Source organism: Schistocerca cancellata, chromosome 3, assembly GCF_023864275.1.
Source record: "Schistocerca cancellata isolate TAMUIC-IGC-003103 chromosome 3, iqSchCanc2.1, whole genome shotgun sequence".
Lineage (NCBI taxonomy): Eukaryota > Metazoa > Arthropoda > Insecta > Orthoptera > Acrididae > Schistocerca > Schistocerca cancellata.
Genome location: NC_064628.1, coordinates 534,442,764 through 534,455,933, shown reverse-complemented (window position 1 = coordinate 534,455,933; position 13,170 = coordinate 534,442,764).

The following is a 13,170-nucleotide window of genomic DNA, read 5'->3' as shown; positions in this document are numbered from 1 at the left end:
GACACGTTGAATATGCTGCCACCGTTTTCAGCCACAAGTTGGAATCGAGAAACAGCATGTTCCACCGTAGATCAGAGCGTCGCCGGGGTCACGTTCAGAATGCGTGGCGCATTGCATCAGTTCAACTACGTTCGTAATTGGAGCACTGAACACAACATCTTTCAGATAACCTCTCAGCCAGAAGTCACACAGGTTAATATCAGGTGATCTGGACGGCCAGGCTGTAGGGAATTGATGACTGATAATTCTAGCATTTCCGAAATGCCTCTCCAGCAGCTGATTCATTGGTTGTGCATTATGTGGAGGAGCGCCATCTACTCACACATCCACGCTGTTGAAGGGTTGGAATGAATTTGTTGCGCAAAAGACTTTCATAAGCAAGGCAGCTAACTGTTTATTCCATGAAATAATGAGTGCTGTCGACAAGGGATCTCAGATCGATTCCACATTCCTAGATACTTTTAGATAGGCTTTTGATACCGTTCCTCGCAAGCGAATATAAATCAAATTGCGTGCATATGGAGTATCGTCTCAGTTGTGTGACTGGATTCGTGATTTCCTCACAGAGAGGTCACAGTTCGTAGTGATAGACGGTAAATCATCGAGTAGAACAGAAATGATATCTGGTGTTCGGCAAAGTAGTGTCATAGGCCCTCTGCTGTTCCTAATTTACATAAATGGTCTTGACGATAATCTGAGCAGCCCTCTTAGATTGTTTGCAGAGGACGCTGTAATTTACCGTGTAGTAAAATCATCAGACGATCAATGCCAATTACAAAATGATCTAGAGAGAATTTCTGTATGGTGCGAAAAGTGGCAACTGGCGCTAAACAAAGAAAAGTGCGAGGTCATCCACATGGGTACTAAAAGAAGTCCGATAAATTTTCGGTATACAATAAATCACACAAATCTTAGGGCTGTCAATTCGACGAAGTACCTAAGAATTACAATTACGAGCAACTTAAATTGGAAAGACCACATAGATAATATTGTGAGGAAGGCGAAACAAAGACCGTACTTTGTTGGCAGAACACGTAGAAGATGCGACAAACCCACTAAAGAGACCGCCTACATTAAACTTGTCCGTCCTCTGCTGGAATATTGCTGCGCGGTGTGGGATCCTTACCAGGTAGGACAGACGGAGGACATCGAAAAAGTGCAAAGAAGGACAGCTCGTTTCGTGTTATCGCGCAATAGGGGTAAAAGTGTCACTGATATGATACGCCAGTTGGGATGGCAGTCACTGAAACAAAGGCGGTTTTCTTTGCGGCGAGATCTATTTTCACCAGCTTTCTCTTCCGAATGCGAAAATATTTTGTTGACATCCACCTATGTAGGGAGAAATGATCATCGTAAAATAAGAGAAATCAGAGCTCTAACGGGAAGATTTAGGTGTTCCTTTTTCCCACGCCCCATTTGAGAGTGGAATGTTAGAAAAGTTGTACGAAAATGGTACTATGAACCCTCTGCCAGGCACTTAAGTGGGAATTGCAGACTAACCATGTAAATGTAGAGGTAGATGTAAGGTTTATCAGTGGCTGTAAGGTAACAGGACCGAACCGCAGAACTCATTTCCTTGAAAAAATACGGCCGTACGATAAACGTTGCCGTCAACCTGCGCCACACAGTCACCTTTGCAGAACGAGGTGGTACCGGCTGATGTGCGTGCGAATTTTCCGTTGCCCGTATTCTGCAGATCTGCGTTTTGGTATGTGATTGGAGGTGGAAGTGGACTTTGTCTGTCAACTGAATGTTTTATGGCCTTTCATTGTCCACTTCTACTCGAGCTAGAGATCCCAGAACGAACGTTTGTCTTGCTGGCAGGTCAGCAAGAAGCAACTTCTGAACATGGGTCATGTTGTATGGATAGCAATGCAGGATGTTTCGTAGGATTTTATGCACCGTTTTCTCTGGCATGTCCCCGTGCACTGCTTGTTCGCACAGCACCTCTCGACTTCTCCTGCTGTGCCGTGGCCACATATTCGACAGACGTCGGATCAACAGCTTTTCTCCCTCTGCCACATTCCACTTCAAAAGACCTGTCTTTTCGAATTTCGTAATTATTTTCTCCAGACCCTCAGCTGGCATGGAACCAATACCTTTTTTTATACCCTTGAGTGTCCGGAACTTCCGCAGGGATACTACCCCACTGTCACCGTTCTTGTAAAAGAATTTTACCGACAGTGAACGATCCTTTATAGAGACAATAGTGTTGGGCTTCCCGAGCGCAAGCGAGGTACGTACGTGTCCCCCGTGGCTGCTTTTGTGCATATTATGACGCATAGAGTACCATCTACAGGGCTATTACAAATGATTGAAGCGATTTCATAAATTCACTGTACCTCCATTCATTGACATATGGTCACGACACACTACAGATACATATAAAAACTCATAAAGTTTTGTTCGGCTGAAGCCGCACTTCAGGTTTCTGCCGCCAGAGCGCTCGAGAGCACAGTGAGTCAAAATGGCGACAGGAGCCGAGAAAGCGTATGTCGTGCTTGAAATGCACTCACATCAGTCAGTCATAACAGTGCAACGACACTTTAGGATGAAGTTCAACAAAGATCCACCAACTGCAAACTCCATTCGGCGATGGTATGCGCAGTTTAAAGCTTCTGGATGCCTCTGTAAGGGGAAATCAACGGGTCGGCCTGCAGTGAGCGAAGAAACGGTTGAACGCGTGCGGGCAAGTTCCACGCGTAGCCCGCGGAAGTCGACGAATAAAGCAAGCAGGGAGCTAAACGTACCACAGCCGACGGTTTGGAAAATCTTACGGAAAAGGCTAAAGCAGAAGCCTTACCGTTTACAATTGCTACAAGCCCTGACACCCGATGACAAAGTCAAACGTTTTGAATTTTCGGCGCGGTTGCAACAGCTTATGGAAGAGGATGCGTTCAGTGCGAAACTTGTTTTCAGTCATGAAGCAACATTTTTTTCTTAATGGTGAAGTGAACAGACACAATGTGCGAATCTGGGGGGTAGAGAATCCTCACGCATTCGTGCGGCAAATTCGCAATTCACCAAAAGTTAATGTGTTTTGTGCAATCTCACAGTGTAAAGTTTACGGCCCCTTTATCTTCTGCGAAAAAAACGTTACAGGACACGTGTATCTGAACATGCTGGAAAATTGGCTCATGCCACAACTGGAGACCGACAGCGCCGACTTCATCTTTCAACAGGATGGTGCTCCACCGCACTTGATGTTCGGCATTTCTTAAACAGGAGATTGGAAAACCGATGGATCGGTCGTGGTGGAGATCATGATCAGCAATTCATGTCATGGCCTCCACGCTCTCCCGACTTAACCTCATGCGATTTCTTTCTGTGGGGTTATGTGAAAGATTCAGTGTTTAAACCTCCTTTACCAAGAAACGTGCCAGAACTGCGAGCTCGCATCAACGATGCTTTGGAACTCATTGATGGGGACATGCTGCGCCGAGTGTGGGAGGAACTTGATTATCGGCTTGATGTCTGCCGAATCACTAAAGGGGCACATATCGAACATTTGTGAATGCCTAAAAAAACTTTTTGAGTTTTTGTATGTGTGTGCAAAGCATTGTGAAAATATCTCAAATAATAAAGTTATTGTAGAGCTGTGAAATCGCTTCAATCATTTGTAATAACCCTGTATTGGTAAATTTTCGATTTATTTTTTTGCCTTTTTGCTCCATGACGTTTCCTCTTGCATCAACAATGTGCTTTTCAAATTTGACGTCTTTCTGGGGAATGGTTTTCTTTCTACACCGTTTTGAAACTGGATCCAGTTATGGACATCCTGTACATAAGTCTCTTTCTGAAAGTCCTGGTAGTGGTTGAACATGGGAAGTAGAAACGTCACTACACCCTCTCGAGGCTATTTCGGAAAGCCGGGAGAGCGAGCCGCTACGCCAACTGCGCGATGACTAAGCGGAGAAACAACGGCCGCTGATGAGTCCATGACTCAGGAGTCAGCGCGATGGCTATCGCGGAGGAATTAGGTGCCTCGCGAAAACACAGGGTCGGGAGAGTAATTGTTTCCTCCGTAGAGAAGGCAAACGCGAAGGCGCCGCTGGTGGCGCACGCGAAGCGTACTTCCCAGTTTCCGGCCAACAAGAGCCGAAAACAGCTCCGTTTCGTGGAAGCTGTGGTCGCCGCCGTCCAGGTGAGGTCATCCACATCTGTGGAATAGCAGCGCGCAGCGGCAGGTGCAGGTTCGCCGTACAGCTCGGAGCTGCAGCATAACGAAGACGTCTACTAAGTCCGTTATAAAGCTCTGGCCTCTCGATGAAATTTGGTAGCATGTAAATAAACAGTGGTGATGAGGAATACTTACGTGAACGAATGCATAGGAATCACAGTCGCTCTGGAAAATAGTGAAGACTCATGTCAGTAAGCTACATGACCAGTTTCTAGATGCGATATCTACAGTGTACAGCTGTTATCTAAGCAGTGAGATGTTAGCTGGTCAAACAGGTAGCGATGGAGAAAGCATACTGGAATTAACCTGGAGGAAAACATATATGCATGTCCGTATCTCCTCAAGTTTCTACAAAAATCTGAACATCCAACTCAAAATTTTATATCACTAAGAAGATGTAAACTGTTGTATTTTTGTAATTCAATTTTCTCCATTCTTGTCAGTGTTGTCGTCACGGGAGCTCTACTTTGGCAAAAAAGAAAAGGAACATTCAATGACTGTCGTGAAATCGACAGTGATGTACATGTACAGACAACAAATGTTTACACTTTCAGAAAAATTCGGCGATTTGTTCAACAGAAAGAGCATCACAAATTGAGAAAGTCAATAACGCGTTGGTCTACCTCTGACACTTAAGCAAACGGTTACTCGACATGTCACTGATTAAAAGAGTTTTTGAACGTCCTCCTGAGAAATATCATGCCAAATTATGTCCAACTGGTACGTTAGATCGCCAAAACGCCGTAAATGGTGGGAGGAATGCTCCTAACGTTTTTAATTGGTGAGAGATTAGATGACCTTCCTGACCAAGGTAGGATTTGGCAAGCACGAAGACAAACGAAATTGCCAGCCGAAGTGGCCGAACGCTTCTAGGCGCTACAGTCTGGAGCCGCGCGACCGCTACGGTCGCAGGTACGAATCCTGCCTCGGTTATGGATGTGTGTGATGTCCTTAGTTTAGTTGGGTTTAAGTAGTTCTAAGTTCTAGGGGACTGATGACCTCAGAAGTTAAGTCCCATAGTGCTCAGAGCCATTTGAACCATTTGAACCAAACGAAATTACGCGCCGTGTGCGGCCTTGTATCATCTTCCTGAAATGTAAGCCCAGGATGGCTTCCTATGAATGGCAACAAAACGGGGTGAGGAATACCGTCGTCCCATCGCAGTGCTTTAAGGGTACCCCGCATGACAACGAAAGGAGTCCTGCTATGAAATAAAATGGCACCCCAGACCATCAACCCTGGTTTTCTTGCCGTATGGCGGGTTGGCATCCCACCGCTGTCGGGTGTTTATCCAGTCACGTCTTCGGCCTGTAATCTCATTTAATGAAGTAGAATTGCCTTCAGTTATGAGTTCCATCGAAGTGATCACCGATGACCAGTGAAGGCGTCTCTGGAGACGCCCTGGACAGCAGTGTTCTACCAACCAGACTTTCGTTTACCATATGGCCCTATAAGCATGAGGAGTGGTCTGCAGAGTCACTTACTTCATAGCAAGATCCCTTTGGTTTTCATCCGGGACACGCTTAAAGCACAGCGGTACGTCGACGATATTCTACGCCCCGTTTTGTTCCCTAAATGACAAGCCATCCTGGATTTACATTTCAGCAAGATAATGCCCGCCCGCACACGGTGAGAGTTTCTAATGTATGTCTTCGTGCTTGTCAAGCCCTTTCTTGTCCAGAAATTTTGGCAGATCTCTCCCCGGTTTAGTAAGTTTCAACTATTATGGCCAGGACCCTCGAACCAGCTAGGGATTTTGACAATCTAACACGCTAATTGGGTATAATGTGGCACGATGTCGCTCAGGAAGACGTCCAACAATTCTATCATGCCAAGTCGATTAACTGCCTGCATGAGGGCCAGAGATGGACCAGCGCATTATTGACTTGCTGAATTTGTAAAACTCTCTCTCTTGAACAAATAATCCAGTTGTTCTGAAACGGCAATCACTTGTTTGTCCGTACATGTACATCACGTCTATTGATTCCAGTCCCATTCGGATGATTCCTATGGGACGAGTCGTTCTTTTTGTCTTAGACTGTATGTTACATGGTTGTACACCGTGGCGTAATGCAGCTACAGTTTTTACATAACTAAGTTTTAAAGATAATTACTTATTGTTTCCAATAGCACTTACTTCGTTTTCAGGTACATCACTGTAAAGGTATTTACATGCGCAAATGTTTAGCTTCGCAGCACATTTGCAAAAAAAAATTAAAAATTGAAAAATTCAAAGAGTATCTGACTGTAAATGTGTCAAGTTTCCAAATGTTCTTATTCCCAAGACGATTTTAACTTTTTATGTTTTAATGTATAGACAATTGTTATCTCCAACACGAATTTTTTCTGCAGTTGTCAGATCTATTCACTCGAGTCAATTGCATGGTAAATATTTACAACTAATTATATATATTATTATATAACAATCAAATTTATACGTAGATAGATTACAAAAAATAAATCAAACAAGACAAAGGAATTGACGAAATTTACATTCAGATAATATTTTTCCAAAACTGAGCCATACCTAGGAAGTTTTCTCTGTTCTGAGCATGAAATGGGCGGAGGGGACATTGGCACAAATGGCTTTCTATATGCACTTGCTGTCCTGTGAAGCGAAGCCCATGACTTATACGATGACTTAGCCCTGACGATTCCAGTTCTTATTCCGTTACGTCACGTTCAGACAACCTAGAGCTCGATGTAAGCAACAGGAAGGTCACTTGGCTCTATTCAGATTTGCTTAGATTTCGACAATGAGACTTTTGCCTTATCTGGACGAGCCTCCAAAGGGTTTCACGTCTGGAGGAAACTTTTCCATGATTTCAGCCTAGGCTGACGCGGTTGGTGGCCAAACAGTGAGTGAGCTTCAACGTTCTCGATCTTCAATCGTTCTTGATCAGCAGCTACATATCTACCGGTTGATGCTTCTAATTGAAAAGCGTCTCTGAAAACATTTTAGACGCGTCTGTATGTTGTCAAATTGTTGAAACTGTTAAACTTTGGCTTCCTTAGGAAAACATAAACTTTTGAAACTGTGGAAAAGACTGCGGCTTTTAAACTCAGTTTGTTCATGTAACATGTTTTCATAAATTCTTTTCTCTGTATCAGTACTTGTAAGGCTTTAAGTTTTCTTCTGCTATTTTCTGCACAGGGTACAAGTAGTGGATGTTTTCTGAATACACTGGACACATTGAACAAATACACAAAACACGAGTTTGAATAAATATACTTTGTAAAGATAAATGTTTAGATGAATTGTGCTCCTATCGGAGAAAATCGGCGTACGTAGGACAAGAAGGTGCAGTTTCTTGGCGACCCACATTGATAACAAGATCCCAAAATGCGTAAGCAGAAACAAACATTAATTTACTCTTAAGAAACTTGTGACCAAAAAGTTGATTTGAACCTAACAATTAGATATCAACTAAAAACTATAATATAGTAATATGCATAAACAAACATATTAGAGGCCACTGGGAATGCCGTTCAGACAAAAAGTAGCAAAACGCTTGTGGCATAAAAATAAACAGTGTGTTCAAAAAATGGCTCTGAGCACTATGGGACTTAACATCTGAGGTCATCAGTCCCCTACACTTAGAACTACTTAAACCTAACTAACCTAAGGACATCACACACATCCATGCCCGAGGCAGGATTCGAACCTACGACCGTAGCGGTCACGCGGTTGCGGACTGAAGCGCCTAGAACCGCTTGGCCACCGCGGCCGGCTAAACAGTCTGTTATTTAGTTTCATAGACTGACAACATATCCAAGAAGATATTACTAATAACATTACAGAAGCAACTAAGGAACAACAAAAAACAAAAATTCCGCTTTGAAATTGTTTTTGTACGAAGGTTTGGAAGAACTTTCTACGTGTTTTTGTATTATTACTCATCACGTAATTATTTATCAGTCCAGCAAATTTGATTTAAACACGTAACGTTCAGCAAGCAAAATGAACTGTGTAATGCCTGAAAACCTAGTTGTGCCGGTAATAACCTTTGTTATGAACATTCAAATTTATTGGTTTTTCACGATCGTCCGCTTCCTCCTTAACAGGTAATTTTTAATTGGTACTAAGAAGCTGGTACGTGCGACAGGTGTCATAATATTTGGAAAAGAGTCTCTTAACTGCTAATTGTAATTTCTGAGAAACCACCTGTGCCTTTTTCCAAATATTGTGAAAACTGATGTATTTGTCAATTTGTTAACATCATTTGAAAATAATCTCTCTGTGCCGAATTGGCAGGTCCTGTTTAGCCAATGAAATTTGCTGTGATTTTGATCTTAGAAAATTGGTGTAACCTTTCCTTAAATGGAAATATTGTGCAAGAACTGTTAAAATTTTTCTCATGTCCCCTTGAATGAATAAACAATCATCATATTATTTAATGCATCCTTTCAATAATTCTCGAAAGCCATTAAAAACATCCATTGTCTTATTTTGAACGGACAGTCGCTTCAATACAAATAAGAAAGTCACACACATCGACCACAAAGCAGAATAATCCCACATACCTATATGCACACTCATAAGACGATATACCTATGTCCAGTGATTTCCTTGAACAAATTCCGGAATGTTTCCAGCGTGGTGCTGGAGGCGTGAAGACGGCGTCGGACCTCCCGGAAGATGGGAGGAGCCGTGGTCCACTAGCGGGACCTTAACTGCCTTATAATATCCCGACAGCGGCTCCTACATAGGCTGTTAACGAGCAGCTCACGGGGGCCAATGAGCGCACGTGAACGTGATAAGTGTTCCACTGAGGACCTGAGCTGCCGTTTTACGGGTAACAACATCAACTATCTCCATAACTGCCTCTCTCTGCAACTGGTGACTCTCCAACATTCTACGGAAAGAACCTTCGCATGGATTTCTTTTGTCGTCTACGATAACTGCAGAACACAAAAATCATGGAATGTGACGTACGTAGAGGAAATTTAGTTTGCAACCTTTCACACCAAAATAAAAGTGAATGAACTGTGCCTACTTGCCTCATAAAATTCCCAGTCTATAAAACACGTTTTCGTTTTAATTGAGTAATTGTTGCCATACTGCCATTTCGGATAAGAATTACTGGCATTTAAATGTTCGTTGTAATGCACATCATATGCCATAATGAAGGCATAATGCATGATGAATACACTGGACTGCATGGTTGTCAAAAACTGAGTGTGATTGTCCGTAAAGCGAAGAAGAATTCCGCGATTCATCAGAAAAACAAATCGTTTAAAGTATTAAACAGCCAGCCCGGCACATTCAGCAACCATGCGGGGCGTTTTCGCTGAAGAAGGCGTTTTCGCCACAAGAGGAAAATGTAACGTGACCTGGAATAGGCCACACGCATGTGAGTGGCACGTTTATTGAAGGTTTTTCCGTTGGGATAGTTACTTACGTTTTGGATGGTCATTAAACCCACTGTTTTCCAAACATGGCAGATACTAGTCGGCGCAAGACGTTTCCCTCGACTGTCACCCTCTGTGCTGGTGGCAGCAGTCCTTCGTTAACCCCTCATTGGTACAAAATTGAGAAAAAATAGCATGTGGCTGTTAGTTCATAAACATATTTGGTCTAGCTTGTGTATGGTGGTACTTATTTTCTTCACATGTTTCCCCAGCACACTGTATAGTTTCCTCATCATACATATACTCTAAAATCTATTTTAAAAGAGTGTATCCCAAAAAATTTATTTTAGAAGAGTGCCTATCATCCAGACATCCACCATTTGCTGGTAAAGAAAACATCGATAAATAGATTAGTGTCGTCGTGAGACGATCTCGCTACCGACAGAGTTCGACACACACAAGCTTATGTAAGTGGCAGCACAGTACGGTGTTTTAGGATTAAATTTTAAAATGGTCTAATTCAGCCGACAGCAGCCATGAATAATACGGAAAACTTGGTGGAGTCGGTTTTGTTCATTTAATAATAAAATTACACCACTAACGTCTTTGGAGACATAATATCAACTTCAGTAATTTCTTTATCTGTTCAGTACATAGATCACCACTCTTGAATGCGTTCAGTTCCGAACATTTATTTACGTCGTGTGGTACACGACTGTGTTTTTTTCTATGACCTTATGCTCATAAATCGTAGAATCCAAGAACAGCGGTCTCCTCCAGATGTCAAAACGGCTTCGTTTCATTTCTGCTGGTTTTCCATACAGGGTAGACATAAATATCATGGTTTCAGACTATTTTTCACTTGTTAAACACTTTTTGCTACTGGAATAAATAAACAATAAAATTTTAACGACTTCGTACAGGAGAAAAAATGCACAGCGTGGTTATAACTAAACTTTCGCTACTTGAGAGGGCCGCTGTGAAAAATCAGTGATCGTAGAACAATGAAACTTTGTCGAACATTTGTAGGTACATGCGGAAGATAGATAACGTACAGAAAGACATTTTAATTTCGGCATGAGAGGGCAACATTTGTTAAATGCTTACCTTGTTTACGTTCCATGTTTAGGTTCCAGGTTACAAATGTTGTTCAATGTGACACCGCAGACAGTCCAGAACGCACAACAGATTGCTCTACTGCTGCCACTGAGCGAGGTGGTGCATTGGTTAGCACACTGGACTCGCATTTGACAGGACAACGGTTCAAACCCGCGCTCGACCATCCTGATTTAGGTTCCGTGATTCTCCGGAAATGGCTGAGGCAAAAGCTGCGACGGCTCCTTTAAAAGGGCGCGGCCGCTTTCCTTTGGCATCCTTTCCTAATCCGAGCTTGTGCTCCGTCCCTAATGACATCGTTGTCGACGGGACGTTAAACACTAATCTCCTCCTCATCTTCCTCCTCCTCTACTGCTGCCCAAAACAGCACTGTTGGGATGTTGGTTGCCTCCCTCGCTATGCTCATCTTCAACCTCCCATGCATCTTAGTGTCGACAGAAACCTGTTCTTCAGGTGAACCTGCAGCCAGAAATCATGCGGTTTTATATCTGGTGATCTCGATGGCCTCGAAGCTTGAAAAATTGCAGCTTCAACCCCGATGCAGAAAGAGGGCCTCTCCATATTGCTGTGGTGCGTCGGTACTCGCAAAGAGCAGCAGCACTTTTGTTATTATTTTGATAAAACAGCTTCACGAGTGAAGCCCTCCTCACCTTGTCTAGACCGATATTGGCTGTCTACGACTAGAACGTACTCTGATGCTTATGTTTTAATCGTACGCCCGCATCTCGTGGTCGTGCGGTAGCGTTCTCGCTTCCCACGCCCGGGTTCCCGGGTTCGATTCCCGGCGGGGTCAGGGATTTTCTCTGCCTCGTGATGGCTGGGTGTTGTGTGCTGTCCTTAGGTTAGTTAGGTTTAAGTAGTTCTAAGTTCTAGGGGACTGATGACCATAGCTGTTAAGTTCCATAGTGCTCAGAGCCATTTGAACCACTTTTTTTTTTTAATCGTACACCGCCCTATCACCACTGGCGCCTAGTGACGAGTGATGACACTAACACTACTAACAACGTAAATCTTACAGCGCACGATCCGAACATCGTTCCTATAAAGCCATACGGCAAACAGCTTTCCGTCTACACTGTTGCACTATCTCAAGTAGCGTAAGTTTAAATACAACCGCACTGCATATTAATTCACAAAAGAAAACTGTTCTTGTTTTTCGTACAAAGCATTGATACAAAAAAATTGTTCAAAAGCCTCTGAGCACTATGGGACTTAACATCTGATGTCATCAGTCCCCTAGAACTTAGAACTACTTAAACCTAACTAACTCAAGGACATCACACACAACCATGGCCGAGACTGGATTCGAACCTGCGACCGTAGCAGTCACCCGGTTCCGGACTGAAGCGTCTAGAACCGCTCGCCACCGCGGCCGGCTAGCTCTTAATGCCAACACTACATGACTCTCCATTTAATAATGTGAGAGCAGATGAGATGTGGCGATTAATTCATTAATATGTTTAGTGTAGCTATGTATGCTGGTAATTATTTTCTACAAGCTAGCCCCAGCACACTGTACAGTTTCTTCATAAGCTGTTGCTTCACAAACCAGTGATGTTCTCAAATGAATGAACTAAATTTATGTTCTTGATTGGGTTCGAAAAATATCGAGAAAATGGTAAGACAGAAGAAAGAATTGAAAACAATGCACTCATCGTCAGACTTCTGGCGATCATTATATGAAGTATGAGTTCCTGTCGGCGTTAGTTAAAGCCTGTTTAATGGCATATGTCAGCTTATTTCTCACTACTGTGTCAAATGCGACAGTGAATGTAAAGGAAAAGACAAAATGTAACTAGCAATCACTATCTGTAATTCAAAAAGGAAAACGGTAATATTAAGCTTTGGTGAACAAGTCATGTTGCTCGTATTCATTAACCGTAGAAATACGTATGGATTGAACATTCCAAATTTTAAAATACAATAACTTCATTCCAGGGCACTAATTATCGAGCGTTCCTTGCAAACACCACTAGACATTCTCAATGTTAAAAATGACATAACAATATACGTTTTATTCGCTGCCTGTATTAAAAAGTTGAATAACAGTAAATTCTTTACAAAGCACTCACCATACAGACGAATTACAAAAATTGATGAATTGTAATATTCTCTTGCCTATTATTGCTTCCTAGTTATTTAAGAGAGTACAACTAGTGTTCATTAGCGACCCACTGTGGAATTTGTAAAGAGAGGATAATTAAGTTTAGGAACACAGATAATAAACAAATGTGAGCGAAACATTAAATAACTTACTCATTATCCTCAGTTACTTGTGAACTGGAACGAAGGAAACACTCAATCTCAAGTTTTTGTGAGCTCTGAACGTACAGAAAAAGTCTGATCTCGTACATGCATTCCAGCACACTGTGGGAAAAAGTTTGCTAAAACTTAAAAAGGTAAAACAAAGATCTTGATGATATCCTTGTAATTACTGTAAATCTTTCAGACAAGGCTTGGTTACACGTACAGGGGGACAATTCTTGAACTATATGAAATAAAATCCTCATAACTTCTCAACA